General features: G+C 46.9%; 1 protein-coding gene across 6 annotated transcripts in view; it reads left to right on the top strand.

The window, feature by feature from the left end:
• The window catches only part of JARID2 (jumonji and AT-rich interaction domain containing 2), a 270402-nt gene that overhangs the window by 175331 nt on the left and 75153 nt on the right, over window positions 1–19918 (top strand). The window lies entirely within an intron of this gene.

A 19918-nucleotide genomic window follows, 5' to 3' on the forward strand; every position in this document is an offset into this window, starting at 1 on the left:
GTAGTTGAACTTAATCCAAAAGCGGGAGGGCAAATCCAGAACGAAAATCACTTTGGACTGAGTCTGCTCACGTGAACTTAAAATAGAAAGTAGATCTCTGATGGTGCCTCACCAGTGAAACCAGTCTTCACGCCCAGCACCAGGGACGCAATGCCCGTAGAATGTGGTGCGATACAGAGAGCTTTGGAATGAGGTAGGTTTTGCTTCACATCCATGCTCTTGAAAGCTACTTCAAGCCTGAACCTCCATTCCATTGTCTGATAGATAAATGCAACCGTGATACCTTCTAGAGGCGGCCCTAAGTCCGTGGTTCTCAGCCTCAGCATGCACGGGAATCATCCGGTGGGCTTGCTGAAATTGAAGCTTCCTGGGTCCCACCCCGGAGTTTCTGATTTAGTAGGTCTGAAGTGAGGCCTGAGAATTTATATTTCTACTAAGTTTCCAAGTGATTCTGATACTGTGGGTTGAGGGATCACACTTTGGTAACCACTGCCCTATGATTTAAAGCAGCTCTACCCTATTACTGTGCCAGTAAATCTACAGCTCCAGTCTATATATAGTCGCTATGTAAATAGACAGTGAATATCCCTGTGGTTCAGAATTCTTGGGGCCCAGGGATGCCTGGGTGGCTTAGTTGGTTAAGTGTCCAGCTCTGGATTTCGACTCAGGTCATGATCTCAGTTTGTGAGTTCGAGTCCCGTGTCTAGCTCTGTGCTAACAGTGTAGAGCCTGCTTGAGAATCAGATTTTCTCTGTCTCTGTCTCTGTCTCTGTCTCTGTCTCTCTCTCTCTCTCTCTCTCTCCACCCCTCCCTTGATTGTGCTTGCTCTCTTTCAAAATAAACTTTAAAAAAATTCTTGGGGCCAGTTACAATTTCTGTCAGGTAGACGTAGCTTTGCTGCTCAAATGCTTGATCTCTGGAATATTCTCTGATTTCTACTTGATAGTTTCTGTGATTCCGTTAGGTAAGACTTTAAACAAATTCAGTTGATTCTCCACCGCGGCCTTTACCCCTTTTGGTGTGTGCTCTGTAATTATTTTGTTTTCTGTTTTGGGTTCTTTGTATAAACCTTTGCTCAGACCAGTGAGTGAAATGTGGTATGAATTTCATACCAGAATCCACTCTTTCTGCCTTCCCCCTTCCCAGATGTTGAATTTTTAGGCCTTAGTAGATCTTCTCGTGCCTACTGGAGACCATGCCTTTTGAGACCTATCTCTTTATATGTCCCCAAATGTTTCCTTCCTGCTTGTTCATCGGCCTTGTGCAGAAACACAAGAGTAATCATGTCTTTCCTTCCCTTGCGGTTTATTTGAAAGTATTTATAGACCAGTCACTGGCTGCATGCCGCCTCCTCCCCACCCCCGTCTCCTTTCTCTGGTGCAATTTCACTTTAGACAGTTGCTTATGTGCTCTATGCCCGACCTAAGGGCATGCAGCCCCGAGTGAAAGGCTTTGTCTCCTCAAAGCAGACAGTGTGATTTAATCTTAGACTACCTTTGCAAGGGAGCATCCAGTTGGTTTCAATTTCCTATCTGTAAGATGGTTCCCAGCTCACTGTAGGTCCCAGTAGGCGATGCTCGCTTTGGGCGGGTGGAAACACTCACAGCCACACCCACACCGTCGGAACAGTACAGGTCTGGGATGTTTTCCACTATTTCTGGGCTATAGGGAAGAAAGTGTGAAAGGAAGTCTGTGTCTGTGCGAATTACTTCTTTGCTTTATATTTAGTATTCGCGGATGGCATCCGGGCTCACAGTCAGACAATGCAATATCCATCACATCCCTGGTTTTAGGATTCTTCCAGGCCTAAGAGTTTTTCCCATAGTCCTTTCCAGGGTGTGTATGTCTTGGGAAGTGGAGGGCAGGTAGAGGTGTAGTGGATGTGAGAATGTGGACATTTGTACCAGTGCACCTCTCCTTCCTCCCCTGACTTCACACATTTTACCTTGCACCAGATTTAATTTAATTCATACCCAGCAGGGGAATCTACCCATAAAACACACACCTCCGAAAGGCTGTCTCCACCTTTCTTTATGTGCCTAACTGCTTTGGTGTTTTACCAGTCAAGTAGGGTTTTGGACCAAGGGAAGGAGAGAGGACATTAATAACACTGTGGCTGTCCCGTGGTGCATAGAATTCATGCTTCTAGTCATGTTTGCTGTGAAGGGCAGTTCCATATACTGATTGTCATTTTCTCGGTGGCTTATCTTTTAAAAAGGAATTTATTGTGTTTTTAGCCTGTGGGGTTTCTAAAGGGGTGGTGGTCTCTCCCAGAGAGCGTCGCACAGAGACTGGGATGGAGCCTGTTCCCTCAAGGAGATGCTGGGAGAGAAAGATTCTCATAAAATTCTTACAAGGGCAAATAGGGTCAACTCTCATCTGTGTTTATTTGAGCCACTGTCTGGAGTGGATGGGAACATGTTGGTTGACTGTTGCCATGGCTACAGTTGCTGTTCTCCTCCTTGGGGCGGGGTGGGGTGGGGTGGGGGGGAGGAGGATGGCCCATGACAGGAAATGAACCCATTCATTTATCCAACTGACTCAAAATTCCATTATGTGAATTCCATGGACTGTTAATTGCAGTATTTTGATAGAACGTCATTGTGTATTCTCTAATGGTAGTCAGGTCACCAACTATCTTTTTTGAGCCATTGTTTCCTCGTGTCTGGCAGGGGTGGGGACGGATGAGAAGATACTCAACAACAGAATAGGACTTTTCAACTTTCTGTCTAGGACCTAGAGCCTTCCTGTGCTGGGACATTTCTTTGAACTCTCGTGGTTGGTCTTAATTCATGCACTTTTTACTTTCTAAATCATAAATCTGGGTTTGGTTTTAATAGGAAATGCTTTTGGGGTGCCTGGGTGGCTCAGTCGGTTAAGCGTCCGATTTCAGCTCAGGTCATGATCTCATGGTTTGTGAGGTCAAGCCCTGCGTCGGGCTCTGTGCTGACAGCTCGGAGCCTGGAGCCTGCTTCAGACTCTGTGTCTCCCTCTCACTCTGCCCCTCCCTGCTCACAATTTGTCTCTCAAAAATAAATAAACACTGAAAAAAAATTAAGAAAAAAAAATGCTTTCACTTACCACCAAGTGGGGTGTTTAGGCTAGCTTTAGGTTTCCTGGATGGTAGGTTACATGAGAGGGTGTGATGTGTGTCTCCCCCAGACCTTTAGCCTTATTGACATGTAATGGACATATACCATTGTAGAAAGTTTGACGCATGCAACCTGGTGATTTGGTGTACATACATAGGGTGAGATGATTGCCATAATAAGGTCTTTTAACACACTCGTCATTACCTGTGTGTTGTGGGTGGGAGGGTGAATGATTTTAAGATTTACAATCTGCACCTTTTAAGTAAACAGTGCAGTATTAACAATAGTCCCTATGCTGTACATTACAGCCCCAGAACTTATTCATTGACTTACGTACCATGTTCACATTACCCCCTCCTCCCCCCCTCCCCTTCCTGTCTCCCCTCTCCCCCTCTAGATCTCTCTCTCTCTCTCTCTCTCTCTCTCACACACACACACACACACACACACACACACACACACTAGCAGGCAATCACCAGTCTTTGTTTCTTGGAGTTTCGGTTTTTTTAAATCCCACATACAAGTAAGCTCACTCTTTCTTTCCCTCTGACTCACCTCACTTAGCATAATGCCCTCAAGGACTATCCATGTCCTTCTTGGCAGGATTTCTTCCTTTTTTATGGCTGAAGAATATTCCACTACATATTTTATATACCCCATTTCCTTTGTATTTGAGAGAAAGCCGGTGAGGAAGGCAGAGGGAGAGAGAATCCCAAGCAGGCTCCACACTCGGGGACCTTGGGATCCTGACCCCAGCAGAAACCATGAGTCGGATGCTCAATATACTGAGCCACCCAGGCACCCTTACTGCGTTTTCTTTATCCGTTCATCCGTGGACTCTTAGATTGCTTCCAAGGCTTGGCTGTCAGTGTAAATCACACTGCAATGAACATGGGATTTCAGGTATGTCTTTGAGAGCGTGATTTCACTTCCTTCGGCTGCACCGCTGAGGTGGGATTGCTGGACCGTGTGGTAAGTTATTGTTTTAATGTTTGGAGGAACCTCCTGTTTTCCACAGCGGCTGCACCAGTTTATGTTCCCACCACCAGGACAGAGGGCTCTTTGCTCCCCGGCCTCGCCTGCACTTAGATGTTGCTCAGCGAGTTGTTTTCCTGTCTGATGTTTATATTCTGCGTTTTCACATTTGCTTAAAATGAGTTCAGTTCACGGGAAAATGGGACTCCCGTGGCGGGCCTCCCTGGGACAGCCTGTGAGTCCCCGTGTGGTGTGTGATCCTTTCTTCCTCAGGCCTGGCTGGAGGTTTGGGGTCTGTGAAGCCCTAAGTGGACCCTGCCCAGCTGGGCCACTCCAGGCCCCCGGGAGCCACACCTCCCTTCTCCCCCAGTGTGTGTGGCTTTATGGTTTTATGCTGGAGCTAATCAGCATGGAAACCCAGGGGTGTGAGGTTGTCTTTGTTGTTTGCTTCCAGAAGAGGTCAGGAAGGAAGGAATAAATTGTACCTTTTTCCTGGAAAGTTCTTCTGTGGCAAGTGATCCGCGTTCCCAAACCTGGTTCTGCCAGGGGCTGCCTGGGGTGGCAAGATTCCCTAGGCACGCCTTGGTGTAGCCTAGGCCGCGTCCCCCCTGGGGGTGGATGAGACCCCACTTCACAAAACCTAAGGCCCCGTGTTCAGACATGGAAGGTAGCGTCTCTCTTCTGTCATGTTGCTGTCCAGCTCAGTCCTATCATGGAATCACTTTGCCCTCCGTTCCCTTTTCAGACACACACCCACACCCACACTTACATTGTGTAATTAGTGCCTAGTTCCTGGGATTGCCCTTTCTCTTCTCCTTTCTGGAAGGGGAAGCCGAATGAGGAGAGCATGGATATTCTGTGCTTTCTGAGTGTTACTTTTCCTGTTCAGTCATTGCCTTTCTCTCCTGTGAAATACATTTGAAATTTCATTGCTGATCGATTTTTTTTTTTTTTTTTTTTTTTTTTGGCTCACTGAGTAGTAATTCATCTTGTGATTCCTAGCTCACGTTTGTTGGGGTCTTGATAATCCTAGAGCTGAGAGACCATGATATTCGAGAACAAGAACTTGTTCTAACCTTCCCAGTGGCACTGGCAGCCTCCGTGGGTGCGCGCTGTTACTATTTGCAGCAGTCATTTGGATAACATTTTCTGCTTTTATTTTTTTTAAGTTTATTTTCAGAGAGAGAGAGAGAACGAGCGTGTGTGAGAGAGCAAGTAAGGGAGGGGCAGAGAGAGGGGGAGACACAGAATCTGAAGCAGACTCCAGGTTCTGAGCTGTCAGCATGGAGCCTGATGAGGGGCTCGCACTCACAAGCCATGGGATCATGACCTGAGTCGAAGTCAGGTGCTCAACCTACTAAGCCACCCAGGTGCCTCTCTGCTTTTATTTTATTTTTTTAAGTTTATTTTCAGAGAGCAAGAAAGAGAGACAGACAAAGACAGCACAAGTGGGGGATGGCCAGAGAAAGAGGGAGACAGAGGATCCCAAGCAGGCCCCCACACTGTCAGCGCAAAGCCCGATGTGGGGCTCGAACCCACGAACCGTGAGATCATGACCTAAGTATCTCTGATGAAATGTCCATTTCAGAAAGGGCTAGGTGAAATCTCTGATACCTGGAATTGTGTGAAACGAGACCAGACAGAGGTAGACGTGGAAGGGAACGGTGGCGAGAGTTAGCTGGGGAAGTGAATTCTTGTGGTTCTGTCTCGGTGCCCTTTCTGGGGTGTGGGGTTATCCCCCCTCTCTGAGAGTATTTTGGGTGGGTGGGGGGAGGGGGCAGGCAGCCTTGAGTGTCCAGCTGGAAATGTGGTCCAACCAGGCTCCTTTACAAAGTGCTAGAGGTAGAGCCTCAGCGACGCTTCCCAGGACTGATGTGGGGCCAGGAGTGTGGTGTTTGGCCGGCGGATTGACACAGTTGAAGATGGAGTGGATTCCTTGAGCTGGGAGTCACAAGGTGAAATGCTGCTCCCTTTGATCGAAGGGAGACCATTAGGGCACGTTTAGGCTGCTGGAGTTGAAGACACTCATTAGAAAGTGAGCGGTTGTGCACCCCCGGCCCTCAGCGGCTGCCACCCACATCTATGAACAGGATTCTGATTTGCCCAGTTTGCTGGCATAGCGTTTTGCAGAAGCCAGCTGTGAGGAAGCGTGTACTTAGCTTCTTTGAGTTAATCAGTGGATTGCCGAGAGAGAAGGGTGTAGTTTATTTCCGTGATTCCAAGCATATGCCATTGTTTCCCAGCGTTTGGGATGATGTGACCGTTTTCTCCCTTATCCCGCCCCACTTCCTGCCTGCCCCCTCCCTTACCAGCAGCGCCCCCTTGGGCCCTCCTTTGCCTTCAGAGGGGGCTGGCCTTGTGGTGGGGAGGTGTGGCATCGCTGGAGAGAACCACGAGGAACATTCCCTTGACAGTGCTTCGCCCACTCAACTGACATGGCTGGTTTTGGTTTTGGCTGGGCAGTGGGGATGGGAGAGAATGGGGCCATGGCCAAAAATGTGCCCATGGGACCCATCACAGAAATGACTCTATGTGGAAGCTAGATTTCAGAGCGTTGGGTTAAAAACATAAGATTTTGGAGGTTGGTCACTTATTTATTTTTAAAGTTTATTTTGAGAGTGGGGGTGGGGGGTGCGTGCAGGGTGTGGGGGCAGACAGGCAGAATTGCAGACAGGCTCTGTGCCGTCAGCGCAGAGCCAGATGTGGGCCTCGAACTCACTAACCGCAGAATCACGACCTGAGCTAGAATCAAGAGTCAGATGCTAGGGGCACCTGGGTGGCCCAGTCGGTTAAGCATCCGACTTCGGCTCAGGTCATGATCTCACAGTTCATGGGTTCGAGTGCCGCGTCAGTCTCCGTGCTGACAGCTCAGAGCCTGGAGCCTGCTTCAAATTCTGTGTCTCCCTCTCTCTCTGTTCCTCCTCTGCTCGTTCTCTGTCTCTCAAAAATAAATGTTAAAAAATAAAAAATAAAAAGAGTCAGATGCTCGACTGAGCCACCCAGGTGCCTTGGAGGTTGGTCACTTTCAAACTTCTGGCTCATAAACACTATTGATAGTTCCCCTTGTTGTTGAGGTTTGCTTCAGTGGCTAGATCTCTACCCTTCTCCCCCATTTATTACCCCCTTCCATTGTTTTCACATTTTATTAGGATCCCGTAGAGCTTCTGGATTCTCTCCCAGTTCTTCCTCTCTTTTCCTCTGCTATTGGTCGTCCTTCCCTACAGGGGAAAACAATCGGAACCAGGCAGCCCTGAAGCACAGTGACAGGTCAGTGGCTGTGGCCTCCTTTGGTAGGCAGTGGACCTCGGGGCTTTATCGCTTCCTGTTTGCCGACCAGGAAAATGGGCTCAAGCAGTCAGGGTTATTACTAAGAAGGGCTTGATTGAACAGGAAGTCTTCGAGCCCTTCCGAGTTGAAGTGGTGCATGCAGCTTGGGTGTTTATCTGGAGTCTTCTACAAGAGGTTGCACTTTCCTCTGGTTTGTTTCCTGGAACCATTTTGAGTGGGGGTCGGAAACTGCCAGGGAGTTCAGGTGCTCAGAGGGAAGCTGACTAGTCCGTCGGCCACCGCATCAGGTGAAGGGGAGGGCTGGCTTGGATTTCTGCATGCTTCCAGTCTCTCTGTGGGGAGTTTCTGCCACAGGCTTTGCTCCGATCCTGTACCAAGTCCGCCCAGCTATTTTTGTAAGGATCCCAGCAAGTATGAATAGGAGATCTCCGGAAAGGGGCGATAAATCCCTCCTCTTAGGAACAGCAGGGTTTTTTGTTGGTTAAATGGCTGGAAGTCAGGTAATTGTATTTGACAAGCTCCTCCCGGAGGTCAGAATGATGTTTCTCTCTTGGAGAAACTTTCGTTTTGTGATGGGAGGTCTAGTCGGGAGACTTTCTCACCAGACCCTTCTGAGGGTTCGCTTCAGCCGCCCACAGTAAGGGTGGGTGGGTGCCCTGCAGATGTTCACTGTCAGCTTGTCATCTGCTGCCACCCGCAGATGTGGCCTCTGTCCACTTAGTGCATGCCTGGCATCAGGTGAAGGCCCGGGGGTTCCCACCTTGCAAAATCAGCCTGGGCCTGCCAGGGGGCGGAGGAGGAGGAACTAGGAGAGAGGTACCTTACGTAGTCATGGATGGTTACTGAGAGTGTTGTGAGTTGGAAGATGTGATGAGGGCACCTCCCCCTCCTTCCTTCCCCTTTGTTTTTCTGCTTTAAGAAGTCACTTGGTTTGGTTTGATTCAGCGTCGGCATTTGGAAAGATGTTTCTGTTTCCTGGCCTCACCTGTGGTTTTCTGTGCAGCCTTGAATATGGGTAGGGATTCAACATTGCTTGGAGAATATTCTTTCTAGGCATGGTTAGGTAGGAAGGTGATTTCCATGTCTTCGATGGAGTGTTTAGCCTTCCTTGTGTTTTTGTTTAAAATTTTTTAAATTTGTTAAAATTCCAGTATAGTTAACATGATAATTTAATGTTAAATTAGTTTCAGGTGTACAATACAATGATTGAACAATTCTGTATATCACTCCGTGCTCATCACAGCCAAGTGCCCTCCTTAATCCCCATTACCTATTTCACTCATCTTCCCCCGTCCTTTCTGGTGACCATCAGTTTGTTCTCTGTTGTTTAGAATCTGTTTCTTGGTTTGACTTTTTTTCTTTGCTCATTCGTTTTGTTCCTTAAATTCCACACATGAATGAAATCATATGGCATTTGCCTTTCTGTAACTTAATTCACTTGGCATTATACTATTACACTAGCTCCATCTATGTTACAGATGGACGCAGGGCAAGATTTCATTCGTTTTTATAGCCGAGTAATATTCTGTTGTGTATATGCACCCCGTATCTTCTTTATCCATTCATCTGTTGATGGTCTTGCCTTTAGATTGACACGCTTTGGGTTTTCACGTAAATTTCCATGCCACTGATGTGTGTGTCCTAGATCCATCATGGCCGCCTCCAGGAGTGCCCTGGAGCCTGAGATGAGTCCCGGAGTCTGGGATGCCACATGAGCTCCCGTGTTCCAGTGTAAGAGTTTAGTGCCATTACTCCAGGGTCACAAAGCACAAACAACAAAAAGGAGGGTACTTGCTGGTCTTACATCTGCTAGCAAATTCTTTAATCATTCATGATCATGGTTTCTCATCTTAGGTAATTGTCATAAAAGCCTGGACTTTTTTTTTACAAATGTTCAGGAAGAGAGAATGTGTGCATTGTGGTGAATCCTTTCATTACAGAACAGACTTCACTCGGCATTTTGGTTGGTGAGAGCTTTAGTAACCCCCCGTACTTCAAAAATCACACATGATTTATGTTTCAGTCTACTGCATGAATTTCTGTCAGAGCCCCAAGATGAATATTTTGGGTTCCTTAGTAAAGGAAACATTTGGACCATGGTGCATTACTCTAGGTTTGCTTTATCTCCCCCCCCCCCCCCCTTAAGTTTATTTATTTATTTTGAGAGAGCGTGAGAACATGAACCAGGGAGGGGCAGAGAGAGAATCAAGCAGGCTCCGCACTGTCTGCACAGAGCCCAACTCAGGGCTCGATCCCACAAACCATGAGATCATGACCTACATTGAAATCAAGAGTCAGACGCTTAACTGACTGAGCCACCCAGGTGCCCCCTTGCCTTATCTTGGTGGTAAGAATCCCTTTTGGGGGAGATGCATATTTCAGAAGACAATCCAGAGGATTTTTGCCCTGGCATATTTTTAGTAGCTACATAAAATGCTGGATTGGGAGTTCCCGTGTATCTTCCAGACAAGGCACTTGAGTTGCAATGGAGTTGATGGGATAAAAGGGTAGTGGTGTTAGTGTTCATACTGCTACTTTCCTCACACAGTGCTGGTTTCTTAGCCCCCATCATTTCTTACCCGCATTAGTGCACGTCCTAAAAATTGGTTAATACCAGGGCTTTTCATAAAGCCGTGAAACTGGGAGCCCATTCTTTCCTGCAGGGGTGATCCCAGAGCTGACATCTGAAGACTCTCTAGTGCCATCTCTTGGTGCTTGTTGGCTACTTCATGGGATTTCCAGGGGGACGGGGAAATTGTACGGGATCCCTTCTCAGCTGACTTAACTGAGAGGCAGGGATGGGAGAAGCCAAAGCCTACTCTGGATTGTTCTGGGACTAGCTGGCGTTCTGAGCACTGCCTTTGTGCCCTGGTGTGTCACGGGCTGGTGGGGCTTCGAATCTCACCCACCATGCGACTCCATGGAGAATGTTTCTGGTGGGAAGTTCATCGCCACAGGACTGACTCCAGTTACACTCTGAGAAGGATTCCAGTGGTTTTTGGTTTTTGAAGGATGAGCTGTGAAGCACTGCGAGATGTGATTTCCTCCTGTGTTTTTCTCTCTTTCCTTGAAGGAAGACCTGATTCTGGCCTCACAGAGTGATTCACTGTCCCTCCCCAGTCATCACCGTTGCCAGGACGCAGGGAGATTTCTGGCCTTTGGCAATTGGATATCAAGTAACCTAAAACTGTGAAAATGCCTTTTTTTTTTCCTTGAAATATTTTAAAAACAAAATTGGCATGCCACCTCCAGATAGGGTGGAAAGGAAGATCAACATTTTAACTGGCTCTTTGAGGCTTTTAATACTGAGTGTACCTCAGATAAATTGTTCACACCTTGTAACTACAATAACGTATTAGGAATTTCTTCGGCCAGATCCTGGCTAGATTCCTAACTTGCATGTGGTGTTCTGGGACTCTTTCCTGTTTTGCTCCTGCTATAGGATACAGTTTTTGCTCAGGATTGCCCTGAAACCCAGTCTTCGTAGAGAAAGAGCATTTGCAGCTCTTGGATCCCGGGTTTGGAGTTGGATCCCTGATTTAAAAAAAAAAAAAAAAAAAAAAAACCACAAGGCGGGGTTATGGTGCCTGGGGTGGCCAAACAGACAGCTTGCCATAGGTGATAAACCACAACACATGTGACATTTGTGACTGACAGAACAAAAGGGCTTTGTTGCCGCTTTAATTGTTGATTAATGACGATCCCTCTCAAATTTGACACGGTTGCTTTCTAGAACACAAAAGAAGTCAATGTCACGTATTTCCTTGATCATGAGACAGTCATGATTTCCAGGCAGTCTGTGGCTCTTTGACATTCAGGGTGTCACATAAGATTTAAGGGGAAAAAACCCATAACTGCATAATTTTTAACTAATTGGATCAAAAGCTTTACTGCACGTTACTTTCCATACCATTTGGGTAGGATGTCCCTGTCCCCCTGAGATTCATGCGACCAAGGGCTGTTTTTCTTAGGAACATTCCCTGCTGCATTGCTTACTGGCATTTTGTGCTGTTTTGACATTATTCCTCTTCCCTAATCTTTTCTGGCTCCCGTCTGCTTTCCAGTGGGTGAGTTCTGTGGGAGCGTGGTGCCCATGAGCAAAGGACCCGTCTTCCCGAGGCGGGTGGCAATATGGGGGTTTGCAGGTCCTGCCCTTCTGGATGGCCCGTGTTCTGATGGGCAGGGCTGGTAAATATACGTACTTATGGGATGTTTGTGTTCCTAAGGGTGTCTTTGGGTCCTGAATGAAGTTGATGTGTTGCCCTACATGAGGGACTCATTCGTAATTAGAAAGATTAAGTCTTAAGGAAGCAGAGTGTAGGATACACGTACAGAAGGAGTTGTGGAACACCTTTTGGCATTGTGCCATCTTTTAAAATCTCTGTATGTATTTTAGTTTTTCCACTCTCTCGGTCTGAAGTGCGAGGCAGGACTTTTAGGTGAGATTCTGGAAGTTCTCCCATTTGCTGTGCCGCTGGAGAACCAGCGATTAGAAGGGTGGTGCTGGGCATCTCGAACGTAGCGACGCAGGCCTCTGGGAGGCCGAGGTTATGCTTTCCCTCTGGGCACAGGCCACAGATCGGTATTTCTCCTGTAGACTTAGGAAGTCACAGGCCCAGAAGGAATTTATTACAGGAATTACTGTATTCAAGTTTTATTGATGAGGTCAGACAAGGTGGAGTTAGAAGGAGCCTCAGTTTTCTCCTTTGCATAGCCCTCCCCCCCCCTCCCCCCCCCCCCCCCCCCCCGTCCCGTTAATAAGGAAATAGAAGGCCACCTTGCCCTAGGTCACAACTTGGTTGCCCTAAAGCCCAGGTTTTGATACCCCTGTCGTTCATTCTCCGTACCTCTCTGACCAAAGCAGACTTCTGTGAGCGTTCGTTTTGAGGGGATTCAACCAATAGCCGTTCCTTTTGGGTAAATCTGGTTGATAGCACACTCGATTCTAAACAGCTGCCTGTGTAACTTAATTAAGACAAGTGCCACAGATATTTCATGTCCTGTGGTTTTTAGCATAAACAAACTATTTCATCGCTTTATGGGTAACACAGGAAACGAGGCCCGTGAATCCGTATGGCAAGAGCTCCAGAAACGCCCTAAAGCGAACATTCTCTGTAGCGAAACTCTTCTTCGGGAGCCAGCTGACCTCCCTTTTCTGTCCTGTGATGTCCTCACAGCCTGCCGAAACAAACACCGATAGGAACCACGGAGCAGGGTGGGAGGTGAGCCCAGAAGGGGCTCATCCACTGACCATGCTTCTTGTCACTGTCTGGAACAAATCGGTCTCTGCTCGCCTCTGGGTTCACTTGAGGATGTGTTTATTTTCTCTTTACTATACAGGATGTTTACAACCATCCTGTGTGGTTTGCCCACAACTGCACTTGTATTTGAATTTGGTGGGCAGCTTGCCCTGGGGCAGGGGATATCCCCTGCTCGACCCCCCACAATCTCCAGCGCGTGCACACACGTGCGCGCGCGCGTGCGCACACACACACACACACACACACACACACACACACACACACTCTCTTTCTCAGTTGTTTCTTTGAGTATCTGCCAGGTTTGTAGTGTGTGTGTGTCTGGGGGTAGAATAGAGTGGGTAATTATTTGGGGGCTGGAAACACAGGAAATATTTTTTTTTTTTTTTTTTTTTGAATAGGCCTTTCAGTAAGTTGGCAAAGCTTCAGGCCCTGCTCCCACACCAGCACAAAGAATGCAGCCATGCTGGTCATTTTAAATTTGCCAGACACAACGTGTCTTATTTATTTATTTATTTATTTATGAACGAACAGACCCTCCCCTCCCACCCATTCCTTGCTCTTTGTTTAGAATTGAGATGTCATCTAAATAATTGGATTTACCAGCTCACTTTTTTTTCCCTTTTTTTTTAATATTGGAAAATTGAGTTAATAAAATGGCGTTTTGGCATACCCGTCCCTCCACAAGGGGCCAGCTGGGCATTGCTTTCAGTCTCCCAGTCCCCCTCGCTCCTGCCTTCTCCAGCCGAGTGGCGCGCACACACTGTGTCCTCCTCGGGTTTGTAAACTATCAGACATTCTGGGCAGAAATGGAATTTAATTAACCTAGAAATTTGATGTCGTGCCATATTTAGGGCTGCCCCAGAGATTGAGGGCACAGATAGCAATAAGCCGGTTACCCCTGTCCTGGAGGGCGAGCGCGAGAGGAAGCCCGGAATACCAGTGCCACCCCCCTGTGGGTCTTCGCGTGGCAGGCTGCCCGGAAGCTTCTTCTGCACGCAGATCTGAGGAGGGCAGGAGGGGAGCACGGGGCTGGGGGGCGAGTTACAAAACAAAACATATTTGGCATAGAACTTAGTCGGCTCGCTGGTGGGATTTCTTCACAGGTGTCATCTCATAGTTTATCAGCCTTCAAAATAGTGCTGGTGTTTCTTTTCTCCTGTAAAGGTTTTGAACTTAAAAAAAAAAAAACTTAAATATGAAACGTTTGAAGACTTATTTGGGTAAAAAGAAATTTTTTTTTTTTTAACTTATTTTGACAACAAGGGAGGGGCAGAGCGAGAATTCCAAGCAGGCTCCGTGCTGTTGGTGCAGAGCCCCACGCAGGACTCGAACTCCCAAACCGAGATCATGACCTGAGCCGAAACCCAAGAGTCGGATGCTTAACCTGCAGAGCCACCCAGGTGCCCCTGTTTGGGTAAAATTTTAAGTGATCAAGCAAAACATTTCTTTTGGCTGTTGGCCATGCCAGCTAAACCCCGAATGAGAGAAGACTCAGGAGAAAAAGAATGTCGCCTTTTGAGTAGCTTGGGGAATGGAAGGGAAAAGGAGGAAGATGGACCCTCCTCCCCAGCTCATTCAGCTCGGTACTGAAGTGCACACAGTCTCTGTGTTCCTGGCCTGTGTGCATGAAAGTGTGGAAGGACCGCGCTCCTGGGGCCAGCGGGTTGTGGCCCATGGACAGTTGTGACGTACTGATCACAACGTGACGGGAGGGCACCTCGTGTCGCATGGGAATCAAGAACCAGAACCGGACCCCCGCTTGGCTTTTGTTTGACGATATTGATGGTGGACAAGTGGCTTGGTGAGTTCTTAACTGAGTGATGACAGTTGTTATGGTAGACATGGTGACCTTGTGGGCAGATGTTTAGTAAGATTCCTGTGAAGTGGGTTCTTTTCTTTTTTAAAAAACTTACGTATTTTTTAAAAGTTCATTTATTTTGAGAGAGTGTGTGCAATCGAGAGCTAGGGAGAGGCAGAGAGAGGGGGCGCAGAGAGAATCCCAAGCAGTCTCCACACTGTCGTGCAGAACCCGACATGGGGCTCAAACCCACGAATTGTGAGATCATGACCTAAGCCGAAGTCAAGAGTCAGATACTTAACAGACGGAGCCACTCAGGTGCCCCCAGACATTTGTATGTTTAACTGTGTGATTCCTCAAGAATGGATGGTGAGCGTCCTTTATCTGTGGTACAGCGGGACAGCGTTCCTGATGTTTGCTCCCATCGTTGCTGGAGGGCTTGTCTTCTGTACTTGGTAGCACCTGTGGGCAGAGAGCCCAGTAGAGCGAATGCTGCAGGCCCCCAGAAGGGCAGGGGGGGTGGAATCAGGGGCTTGAGTAGTAGGTCAGGGTCAGTGTACTCCTTTAGGATGTCCCCTCTGAAGAGGAGATTTTTGAGTGGAGACAGGGAAGAAGTGACCTCCATAAAAAGTAACAGGCCTGCAGGTTTCCTGTCATTGGATGATGAGAAGAAGCCAGCGTAAAGGAGAAGAACGTTCCAGATGGAGAGAGCAGTCTCAAGGAAGCAAGATCCCTTGGGGTATTTTCCTCTGTCTTAGGGCATTTATTTATATAGAATGACCTTTTGGGATCAGATCAGTAACTTGCCTTTCATCTCAGCATATTTTTTTCTTCCCCTTTGGGGACATTTTAGCTTAAATCGGATTCACCCCAGCAGGGCTGAGTTTTGTCATGACTGAATTGGCATGGGGCTCTTGGAGCCAAAAGCTTCTGGAGAAGCAGCCTCCCAGATGGCCTTTCCTGTGACAAGGCTGGGCCTCACTTCCCACTTAGATGCAGCGTACTGTGATCGAGAAAACTCAGAACCGAGAACCCTGTGCTTGGCTTTTGGTCTTGTTGGTCCTGTCTCCCAAGCTGTGTGTGGCTGCTCAGTTGGTTGATCTGTGTAGTGAGGGTGATCTTTGCAAGATCCTTGCAAAAATTAAAGCCTTTAGCTTAGCTAAGTTTACTTATTTTGACAGAGAGCAAGGGAGAGAGGAGCAGAGAGAGTGGTGGGGGGGGGGGGGGATAGCAGATCTGAAGCAGGCTCTGTGCTGAGAGCAGACAGCCTGATGCAGGGCTCGAACTCACAAACTGTGAGTGAGATCATGACCTGAGCTGAAGACAGGTGCTTAACTGACTGAGCCACCCAGGCGCCCCAAAGCCTTTAGCTTTTACCATTTGTCTCAAATACCGAACAAATAGCAGCCCATATCTATATTCTCTGAACTTGCTATCTGAAGTTTTTAGTCCATTACTTCATGTATACACATTCGCATCATGGAAGGGAAGCAGCAGTGATGGGGTGGTTTGACCTGAGACCACTTCTCTTCCCTCACCCCAGCGGCCCCCAGCCTGTGAGTTTAACACACTGTAAGTAAAATGGGACTATATATATTCATCTGTAAGTACATTTATTCAGGTCTTCCTCCGTTGGTTTAAGTTGGTTTAATCTGTTTAACTTGGCTAGCTGCAGCGTTTGATTTAATTGGTTTCATTGACTTAAGGAAATACCTAGGATTCTAGAACGAAGCCTTCTAGAAAGGAAGAAAACTCCTTCCTTAAAAAAAATTTTTTTTTTTCAAAAATGTTTGTTTTTGAGAGGGAGAGAGAAAGGGAGACACAGAACCATGAGATCGTGACCTGAGCCAAAGTCGGACGCTCCACTGACTAAGCCACTTGGGTGCCCCAAGAAAACTCCTTCCTTAATCAGTTAATAAAACACAAACCTGGAAGGGCATCTTGCTTTAGTTTATCCTTCTGTGGTTTGGATGAGGGACAAACCCCTCTGCAATTCTCTGTATTCTGGCATTTCTGTGTATCACCATTGGGCAGTGGAGGACCATGCTGCCTGCCTAAAGGCCTAATTAGGAGCCCAGAGGCTTAGGAGACCCAGAATCCTGGATTCCCCTTGACCCCTGGACTCCATATTGTCTTCCACTCCCATGAGGACCCTGAACCATCTTAGTTCAAACAGTATTTTCATTCTCAGGCATTTTCACTGTGGGAATGAAAAGGATGGTGCATGTTTCTGGGCAAAATGTCAGCTGATGGAAGGGGGCGGGCACACCAGCTTGCTTGCTGAGGTCTTTGGTAGGAGCCACATCTGGCCTGCCCCCCCCCCCCCCCCAGCACCCTTATGCCCCCAACCTCTCTAAGTGCAGATATTCTGGTTCTTTAGCACATCTGGGGGACCCCCCCCCATCCCCCATATTTACTGATTTAAAATCACATACACTCACTTCCCTGGATCGGGCATTTTAGGATGGAGTCACCTGTCTGTCCCTTAAAACATAGTGAGCTCACCCCATGGAGTTTGCCTCTGAATTGTATCCTCCAGACTCTGTTGTTGTGCGGGGCCAGCAAAGCCAAGCCAACGTGTCTGTAATCCTCCTGGGACTGTGAAGGATGAGAAGCCAGACCGCAGACCTGCACTTTTTGCAAAACAAAGATGCTTTGGGCTGCCCCTTAAAAAAAAATTGTATATATTATCTATATGATATAGATAATATATATAGATAACACATAATTGTATATTAATATATATTTTAATATATTTAATAATGTATAATTATATAATATATAATGATATATATATCATAATATATATATCATATCATATATGTTATACAAAATTGGTTTGTCTCCCTCCTCTGTCCTTGCTTTCATCTGAGTCTCAGAAATACTTAATCACTTGGGAGCTTGGCTTATTCCTCTGAGGGATAATTTATTTGACTTTTTTTTTTTTTTTAAATCTGTTAACTGCTTTATTTTTCATGGTCTCACTGAGAAAGTCATCAGGCAGCAAGTGCTTTATTTGAACGATGGCGGGAGCAGTTTATCGTTAAGGTCCTGAAATTATAAAATACTTCACTGTGTCCTGCTCTTGTCCTACGCGCCTTGTCCGCATTTGCATGTTGGGTTTTCATTGGGTCTGCACCACCTTGTGACATTTGTTGTTGCTGACTTAAACAGCATCCTGCGTGCACACAGGAGGCGGTATTTCTGTGACCTTTCTCTCATGTCCAGAGTGTGAGTTGTGTCCATTTAGATGAAGAGGTACACGTTAATACAATTGCCAGTATAGAAAAAACAAACAAACAAAAAAACCCTTTTCAGGTGGAATAAGATGAACTGGGTTTTTTCTTTGAACAGGGAGGAAAAGTTGCCGGAAGAGCTGGCTGCTAGCTGCGTTGGGGTCAGTGTACCCTGCATTGTGGGCTTCTGGCTTGTTGGAATGTGCTAGTTGTTGGCAACCTGGCCCATCCTCTGATGCCCACGCTGCTGGCTGTGGGTGCTGCTACATGGGCCCTGTGAGTTGAATACAGAAATTGAGGATGAGCAGTGAGAGACTTTCAGTTACACTGCTTGTATATCTGTAGAATCTGATAATAAATTTGAGCCCAGTTGCCTTAGTATTATTTTCTTTTTAATTTACTTTTTAACCCCAACCTAGTCCTATTATAAAAATCCTTTCAGTAGGGGTGCCTGGGTAGCTCAGTTGGTTAAGCTTCCGACTTTTGGTTTTGGCTCAGGTCAGATATCACAGTTCGCGAGTTCAAGCCCCACACCGGGCTCTGTGCGGAGAGCGAGGAGCCTGCTTGGGATTCTCTCTCTCCCTCTCTCTGCCCCTCCCCCACTTGTGCTCCCTAGCTATCAAAATGAATAAATTTAAAACACACACACACACACACACACACACACACACACACACACACAAAACCATTTACAACCAATAAAAAAGCTAAAGGGGGAAAAAGTCACCGAACTCACAACTTTGATCCTCCCCACAGTTTGGGAGGCACCACTGTGGTCTCTCCACCCCACATCTAGTCCTTAAGCTTCAGCACCCCCATCGAGGGACCCTCCTCTGGGCCTAGTGCTCACCCTTGCACACGCTTTTGGTGTGTCACGTCTTAAATACGGGCAGTTGGTTGGTTACAAAAAAGCTTTCTTCTCTATAACCAGGGGACGGTGGTGTTGCCCTATTTTCTTAACCATTTTAGTCTTTGGGGAACTTTCATTACACGTGTTGGGCTTTCTGCTGATGGCTTGTCTATGGGGCTGTTTCATGTTGGTTACTCCTGGGTTCTCAGTTGTTTTGATTAGCCTTGATGTCTGTAGGTTTCACGGACTGAAGGTTGCCCAGTAAGTAAAGAGTGGTCGCACCCTCTCCCTCTGGATCAAATGTCAGTCGTTACTGGGAACGCCATCTATATATCTGGTGGTGTTTCTCACGGGGTTGGGAAGGGAGGCCAGAGTAGAGACTCATCAGTACACAAGGTGGTTGAAATTTTTTGGGCAAAGTAAGAAACCATGGTGTGTGTGTGCGTGTATTTTGCTGGGCTATTTTGTTAAATACCAGAGTGTTGATTTAACATGGGAAGGTATTGTGAGCATCACTAGGTTAGTAGACTACAATTATTACTATTTTTTAAATTTATTTTTTTACCAAAAAGGTTTTTGTTTTTTCCTTTTAATAAGTTCATTCATTTTTGAGAGGGAGAAACCGAGAGTGAGCGGGGGAAGGGGCAGAGAGAGAGGGAGACACAGAATCCGAAGCAGGCTCCAGGCTCCGAGCTGTCAGCACACAGCCCGACACGGGGCTCAAACTCATGAACCGCGAGGTCATGACCTGAGGTGAGGTCAGACGCTTAACCACCTGAGCCACCCGGGTGCCCCAGTGATTACTATCTTATGTAACTTCAACAATAAGTAAAGGAAGATTTATTTGTGCTTTACTAATATACCTGGTTTCTTTTTGTTGTTCTCCAAGCAGGCTTTGTGGGGAGGGGTGCATTTTCAGTTCCACACAGTGATTGGTTCTGATTTGGATTCTGATCCATCCCTGTGCCGTTGGGCTGCTTTTTGGTCTCTTCTGGTTTTTTGTTTTTTTTTGGGGAGAGGAGGGTGGTCTTTCCCCCCACCCGCACCGCCCCTCAAATCCTGTTTCTTGAGCATCTCTCTGAGCAGGGCTGGCTAGTTGGTCTAAGCAGTACACAAGCAGGTTCTTGCTCTAGCTGATGCCTGACACTCCCCATTGTGAACTGGGATCTCTACAATGAAGGAAGCGCTCGTATGAGGTAATTTGTGATAAATGTCAGGTTAGTTACACATAAAATAAAAATATGGCCATTTTCCTGCGTGGAGGCAAGCAAATTAACAATTAACTGGTGCCTACAGTGTTAGGAAGGAAGTAAAGGAGGCTTTCCAAGACTCATTAGAATTCACATGCTAGAAGGAGTATCTTTCTTGCATGTGAGATTTTGTAAATGAAAGATGCCTAGTCAGGAGATATGTGCTGT

This window comes from Acinonyx jubatus, chromosome B2 (genome assembly GCF_027475565.1).
Source record: "Acinonyx jubatus isolate Ajub_Pintada_27869175 chromosome B2, VMU_Ajub_asm_v1.0, whole genome shotgun sequence".
NCBI classification, from domain to species: domain Eukaryota; kingdom Metazoa; phylum Chordata; class Mammalia; order Carnivora; family Felidae; genus Acinonyx; species Acinonyx jubatus.